The 7887-nt window shown below is 45.7% G+C and overlaps 1 protein-coding gene across 1 annotated transcript in view; it reads right to left on the reverse strand.

The window, feature by feature from the left end:
- The window catches only part of DNMBP (dynamin binding protein), a 133798-nt gene extending 126684 nt beyond the window's left edge, over positions 1-7114 (reverse strand). The window contains exon 1 of the mRNA XM_032281280.1: positions 6998-7114. The gene's annotated coding sequence lies outside the window, so the exon portion shown is untranslated. The remainder of the gene's footprint in view (positions 1-6997) is intronic.
- Positions 7115-7887: the final 773 nt, after the last annotated feature.

The following is a 7887-nucleotide window of genomic DNA, read 5'->3' on the forward strand; positions in this document are numbered from 1 at the left end:
AGAAACCCCAATCCAAAAAAAAAAAAAAAAAAACTTGATAAAAGTTATGTAAAAAACCTAAAACAAACATTACACTGGCACTCCAGCCTGGACAACAGAGGGAGATCTTGTCTTTAAAAAAAAAAAAAAAAAAAAAAAAGATGTCAACCCTCAACCCTCCCCCAAATAATTTATAAACTCAATAAACTCCAATAAAAATTCCTCAAAAATATAATTTTTTGGCCAGGCACAGTGGCTTGTGCCTGCAATCCAAGCACTTTAGGAGGTTAATATATGTATATATAATATATATAATGTTTGGGTACGCCTGGTAAACTTATTCCAAATTTTATATGGGAAAAATAAATTTTGGTCCAGGAAGAGCTAAATAAACTTTAAAATGAATGACTTGCTGTGCCAGTCATTAAGACATACTACAAAGTCACTGTAATAAAATCAGAGCAATAAAAAAAATGAAGCAAGAACTGACAGACTAATGGAACAAAATAAAGGCTTAGAGCTAGAAAAGTATATTCATGGAAACCATAAATGAGAAAGAGATATCACCATTTAATAGAGGAAAGCATGAATTTTGTTGAGATGCTATTAGAAAAACTAGGTTGTTAAATGAGAAAAATAGGGCTGAATTCCTATCTAACACATGACTATGTGGGCCCTAGAGAGATCATAGACACGACCTAGGGATCAGGAAGAGTTCCTTAAACAAAACCCCAAAAGCATAAACCACAAGTCAAAGAATTTATCTGTTTGATTACATCAAAATTAGAAGTATTTCTTGATCAAAGGATGACAAAGACAAAATGACAACTAAACGGGACGATCTGATAACCAAATGACAAGATGACCAAATGAGAAAACATCTGCAAAGTCTAAACATAACAGAGAATAAATATCTGTATTATAAAAATCACTTCTGCAAGTCAACGGCAACAACAAAATAGTTATCAGCCCCACCAGAAAATGCCAAAGACATGAGTAAGCAGTTTGCAAAGGAAGCTATCTGTCCAAGAGATACTCAAAATCACTAGTCATCAAAGAAATATAAATTAAAATGACAAGCTATCACTTTGTGCTAATGAGATTTAAAAAGATGGAGAGCTGGAAAGAGGTGAGTGTTGGTGGGATATGAGGATACAGGAGTCCTCAAATATTAATACTTCCAGAGGCACGGAGACTGGGGCAGCCACTGGCATCTGGCACTATTTCATCAAATTCAGTCCCTGCAATTCTATAATCCAGCAAGTCCACAGAAACATTATACAACTTTATAAGTGGACATGTACGAAGATGTTCACTGCAGCAATATTTGTGGTGTTTGGGAGCAGAAACTACTTGAGTATCCATTCACTACACAGAGAGCAGATAAGGAAAAACCAATGGATGCACACAGCATGGGACACAACACAGCACTGCAAAGCAGAGAACTGGACAGACACATAACATAGATGGATCTTAAAAACACTTAGAGACCTGGCATGGTGGTTCACGCCTGGTAATCCCAGCACTTTGGGAAGCTGAGGCAGGCAGATCACCTGAGGTCAGCAGTTTGAGACCAGCCTGGTCAACATGGTGAAACCCCATCTCTACGAAAATACAAAAAATTAGCTGGGCATGGTGGCACGTGCCTATAATCCCAGGTACTCAAGAGGCTGAGGCAGGAGAATGGCTTGCACCTGGGAGGGAGAGGTTGCAGTGAGCCAGATCATGCCACTGCACTCCAGCCCGAGCAACGGAGCGGGGAGAGGGGGACAAGGAAACAAACAACACTACGCAGAGAAAAAAGGAAAACGAATTAAAGCATTGCAAATCAAAATACGTACACATACAACAAACATTCCCACTTTGCAAGCTCCTATGTAAACAGAAGGAAACGTGATTGCATTAGAATGAACACCTGTGAGGCAGGAGGTGACTGGGACAGGGGAATTCTAAAATGAAACCAATCTTTTAGACTCCTTGCGTGTTATAAAAGAAAAACTCAAATGACCTATGATAAACACAAAATTAGAACTGTTTCCTTCCCCAAAGTTCCCAATTTTCCAAACAACAAAAGCTACTCTGGTTGCCAGTTCTGTTGATGGGTAACAGCTTTTCATCCTTTTTCAATCAGGAAGGGAAAATTCAGGGATCAGCAAAGTACAAAAGGGATCAGCAGATAATATTTACGAAACAGTGTTTTTGTTCTCATGGCCTGACAACCTGACTGGAAAAGACCTGATTACCTTGATTTGGGATGATTCAGCTAAAGGCAGGTTGGTGTCAAGTTTTCAGGTCATCTGAAGTGATTTACTTTCAGAATCCCTTCTATGCAATCCTCTTGCCTCCCTGTAGAAATACACTGCCCTATTGAAATCTTAAAATTATTGAGCTAGAGGGGGCCCAGTTATTTTACAGATGAGGAAACGAAGACTCAGGGAAGAAATATGTTGTGAGTCACACAGCTCTAGCCTGAATAGGTCTTCCTGATTCAGCCCTTGTTCTCCTCCTGTCTATTCTCAACTCAGTAGCCAGAGCGATCCTTATAAAACATAAGTCATTATCAACTTCACTTTTCAAAGCTCTCTAATGGCTTCCTCCTCACTCAGTGTAAAGGCCAAAATCCTTACAATGACCTACACTGACATGCCCTCCCCACTCCCACCACTTCTCATCTGCTGCCACCTCCCTGCCACCCACATCCATACTGACCAGCCACCATGACCTTCCCACCCCTCACATGCCAAGCAGGCTCCTGCACCAGGGTTTGGAAACTGCTCAGTCCCTCTTTTCCCTCCAGTCTCAGATCACAAGTTAGGCCAGGTGCGGTGGCTCATGCCTGTTGTCCCAGCACTTTGGGAGGCCAAGGTGGGTGGACCACTTGAGTCCAGGAGTTCCAGACCAGCCTGGGCAACATGGTGAAACTCTGCTTCTATTAAAAATGCAAACAATGGCCGGTCATGGTGATACATGCCTGTAGTCTCAGCTAATAGCTACTTTGGAGGCTGAGATGGGAGGATCGCTTGAGACCGGGAGGTTGAGGCTACAGTGAGCTGTGATCACACCACTGCACTCCAGCCTGGGTGACAGAGAAAGACCCCGTCTCAAAAAAAAAAAAAAGTTATCTCAGTAGAGTCTTTATCTGACCCCTCTAACCCTGGTGCAGGAGACTGCTTGGCATGTGAGGGGTGGCAAGGTCATGGTGGCTGGTCAGTATGGATGTGAGTGGCAGGGAGGTGGCAGCAGATGAGAAGTGGTGGGAGTGGGGAGGGCATGTCAATGGAGGTCATTGAAGGATTTTGGCCTTCACGCTGAGTAAGGAGGAAGCCATTATAAAAAGTAAAACCCAGCACTTTGGGAGGCCAAGGCAAGTGGATCACCTGAGGTCGGGAGTTTGAGACCAGCATGACCAACTGATCAACATGGTGAAACCGCATCTCTACTGAAAACACAAAAATTGGCTGGGCATAGTGGTGGGTGCCTGTAATCCCAGCTACTTGGGAAGCTGAGGCAGGAGAATCGCTTGAACCCCGGAGGCAGAGGTTGCAGTGAGCTGAGATCACACCTTTGTACTCAAGCCTAGATGACAGAGTAAGACTCCATCTCAAAAAAAAAAATCCCCTACCAGACACCCAAACACACACACACACACGCACTCACTCACACCCTCTCTCTCACTTACCCTCTCCTACTGACTCTAAAGTTCTCTATAGCATTATGATCCTCTGACCCATCCATTCATTCGCATATTTGTCTATCTCTACCCTATTAGAATGTGTCTATTCCACAAGAGCTTAGTTTGTTTTATCCAAACTAGTCCCCACCCCTAGCACACACAAATGTCCCCACCTCCCGGCACACACAGGTGTTCTTCCTCCCAGCACACACTGGTGCCCCCACTCCAGGCACATACAGGTGTTCCCCCTCCCGGCACACACAGGTGCTCAATGAGAATGTGTTCAGTGAATGAACAAGTAAGGACCAAAACCCATGCCTTTAGACTTCCTGCACAATGCCCTATCTGCCTTCAAGTGCTGGTTCAGTTCTTAGCAGTTCCATCCATCAATCAGAAAAAAAGATCTAGAAATCTAAAAATGAAATAATACACTTTAGCTGTTCTATGTCTATTTTACCTCCTACAGCTGCCTTTCATAGCAGGGAGGATAAAGTACATACCTAAAAGGTAACACCTTGGTTTGTTTAACAGCTCTTTCATTAAAGAGCTGCTCTGTGATCTCATTTACTGCTGCTACTTAAGAACTTTCTACCTTTCCAGGCAAGAGACTAATATCTCATAATTAACTTCTGACCAACAAGTCTAAGTTAACCAATCTTGAATAGCTTATTCAGATGTTTTCGTGAGTATAATAAGAAACTATTTCATACTAATTGAATTGGTATTGCAAAACTTTCCAGAAGTATTCTGAATGAATTCTAAGGATGTGTTGGCAGATGATCAAGCACATTTGAGAATTTCACAGGAGATAATCTCGTAATAATACCATGTTGTAGGTAATCCATTAGCTGACTCTAGAAACAGCATAATACTAAACCTAGAAAATAAGCCAAAAGCTGAGCACAGTGGCTCACACCTGTAATCCCAGCACTCTGAGAGCCTGAGGTGGGTGGATCACCTGAAGTCAGAGGTTCAAGACCAAGCTGGTGAGACCCCTCCCCCACTGGATAAATACAAAAAATTATCCAGGTGTGGTGGTGGTGCACACCTGTAATCCCAGCCACTCAGGAGGCTGAGGCAGGAGAATCGCTTGAACCCAGGAGGCAGAGGTTGCAGTGAGCCAAGATCATGCCACTGCACTCCAGCCTGGGCAACAGAGTGAGACTCTGTATCAAAAAAAAAAAAAAAAAAAGCCAAATTTTACACCTGGCAATAGGTATGCAAGCCTTATTTGCATTCTATTTTAATTGTTTTTATCATTTGAAAAAAGTTCCCCCAAACAGTTAGTTTGAAAATACCACTTTTCACTTATTTTTAGCCCAACACTGAAAAGCAGAGGGCTGGGAGTAATAAAGAAATTGAAGTTCCGCTATGCATTGGCAGAAAGGATTTCCTTCTAAAGTGGAGGTAAAGCGTTTACTGGCCCTGGAGGCTTCCTATACTACAGTCTGCAAGCACAGAAAAGATGGAAACTGAAACATGGTCCACTTAGCCTTTTTTCAGAACCAAAGGCTCAAAAAGTCTGTGTTCTAAAAATAAATATGTATCCTTAATTTTTAGAAGATCTTAAAGGGTGATTCAAGAATCATGACTTATCTTGTTATCAAGGAGGCTCTGAATTGCAACGTGGATGAAGAAGAAATGTGAAAAGGGTCTGTTCGGATAAGGTGGGCACTCAGAGAAGAAAGGAGCCAGGAAAGAGGCAGGGATTGCTGGAAAGTGGAGGAAGGAAATGCACTGCTTTGGGGCTGCAAGACAAATAAATAACGGGTACATATTTAAACAGATCATTTATGAAGATTATCTCAGCCAAAAAATACACAATGTGAACACTGTATAAAAGTCAACTTATTACATTCTGAGTCAGAATGTTCCTGGCTTGTTGCAAAAGTTATCAGTGGCACTGCACAGACCCCATTCCCCAGCCTTGAGCTACTCTCCACCCTCCACAACTCACTCCATTGCAGTCTGTGAATTTAAGTGAATTGCACACGGAAGTATCTGCAATTTGAAAAAAGTCATTTTCAGTTATTTTACCCCAATCCTGACAAAGTGACTGAGAGAGCTGAAAATAATGAATTTGAAGATTCGCTATGCCCCATTATGCTGAATTCTAAAAAACTTTTCTTAAAACATTTTTGTTGTCACAATGAGTGACGTGTTTCAAGTTAACATGTAAAATCGGAGAACTGTGGAGACAGAAGGGGACCTTAGAGATCCTTTAATTCAATATTTTAGAGGAAAATGGGCAAAGGATAAACTAACGTGCTGATCACCGTGACTGTATTCATGCTGTGAGAGTAATAAACGCAGCACCAACTGAGAAATGATGTCCGAATGCTGTCAAGTACTTCAGTCTTGCAGAAACCACTACGGATTAGTCAGTCCTGCTTATCCCTTTTAACTCAGCTATGTAAACAAGCAAAGCTAGACTATGCTCAAACCCTAAATATTAGTGTTACCACTCGCCTGCCACATACTACAGCATCATTACTTATGAAAAGTGTTTGAATACAAGATCTTCATATTAATGTAAAAAAATTACTATAAAACAGACCTAAAGGCAAGTTACCAATATTCCAGAATAAGTGACTGCCAAAAATATTTAACCTTCATTACAGTACAAATGAGACAGCCAGCAAAAAATGAGATTGCATTTAAAGTTGTTTTTGCACTTAAAATTTAAGTCTATACCCCTTATCTGCATCAGGCCCCGGCCTGTTTAGTACCTCAATATTCCTTTATTCAAGTGACAGCATCACCACCCTTTGAGACACTGATGCCCGGTGGACATCTGTGCCTGCAGCAGGAACACGGTCTAACCCTTGTTTCGGAAACCACCCGTCCCTGTCTCCCTGACACAGAATTACGGACTCCCATGCCGTGAGGCTTTGAGCATCTGTAAAATAAGGGGGCTGGACGAATGCTGAATTCTTTTTCCAGCTCCCAAAATTCCGCCTCATTGCTGGAGTGACACAGAGGTGCAGTAAAAGCGCCCTGGGCTTAACACCGCTTGAAAAGCCCGCGTCCGCATCGTTCTGACCGCCCCTCCAACACCCGGGACTCGCAGGGCCCGACCTGGCCGTGGATTCCAGGAGTGCAAGGGGGCCCGCGGCGCCCCACTGTCCCTAGCGGGCTCCCGACCCACCGAGCGCAGCGCCGCCGCGCGCCGAGGCAGGCCCAGCCGCGCGAAGCGGCGCGTCCCCCGGGGTGCGTGTCCCCTCCTCCCGCGGCCCCGGACCGCGACCCCGGACCGCGGTCCCCGCTCTCCGCCCGGCGCCCGCCCGCCTCCGGCCCGACTCCGGCCCGACTCCGGCCCGACTCTGGCCCGGCCCAGCCCCTGACCTGCTTTTCGCCGCTCGGCGGTCTCTAGGCGCGGCGGGCAGTTGCAGCCGCCCGTCCCCGGCCCGCTGTCACCTCCGCCCCTGGAAGCGGCGGGCGGGTTGATCCCGTGTGACTCAGCGCGCCGCCCCGCCTCCCGCCCAGGCTTCCGCCTCTGCTCGCGCGGTCCGCGGGGCCCGGGGAACGCCACGATCCTCTCCCAACGCGCCCACCTCCTGGGCGCCCGCCCCGCGCTCGCGCCCCCTGGCGGCCGGCCCGGCCCTGCTCGCCTTGCGACGTCTGAGTGGCGACGCTCCGAGCACGGCTACCAGGGAAACTGAGGCACGGGGCCCGCCCCCCTCCGCGGCGCGCCGACACAGCTCGTGTCGCGCAGCCCTACGTGCAGCCCTGGCTGAGGACAAGTTCCTCCCCTCTTACTGTTCCCTCACCCCCTCCCTACACCACCCTCCAACCTAGAAAAAAGTCAAAATTCCATTCAGAGAAGTCCAGCTCGATTCCTGTCTCCGTGTGATGCTGCCCTCTTTGCTACCCCTGGCCAGTTTCCTTTATTATGCAACATAATACTAGCTGGGGTTCGCCTCTGTCCGTCCCATTTTTTTCTGAGGAAAGTGTCTCAGGACATCTGAGAATTTAAGAGCAAGAAATGACAGAAAGCAAGAACTGGGCAGGGCTGAGAGAACTCCTACCAAGTCAGTTTCTGAATCCCCGCAGTATTCTCGTTGTGTGCTAAAGATCAAGAGCTTACACAGCTTGGCAGTGTTGCTGGAATTGCTGCGCCTCACGTTTCTGGTCTACCTAGGGGATTCTGAAGAAGGCGGCGAGTCCATCACTGTGCATGCGCAACAAAAATAGATATTTCATAAATCCCATCCCATACTGCATATCGTTTCTCC

This window comes from Sapajus apella, unplaced genomic scaffold (genome assembly GCF_009761245.1).
Source record: "Sapajus apella isolate SASKATOON/1434 unplaced genomic scaffold, GSC_monkey_1.0 scaffold13, whole genome shotgun sequence".
Taxonomy (NCBI): Eukaryota; Metazoa; Chordata; class Mammalia; order Primates; family Cebidae; genus Sapajus; species Sapajus apella.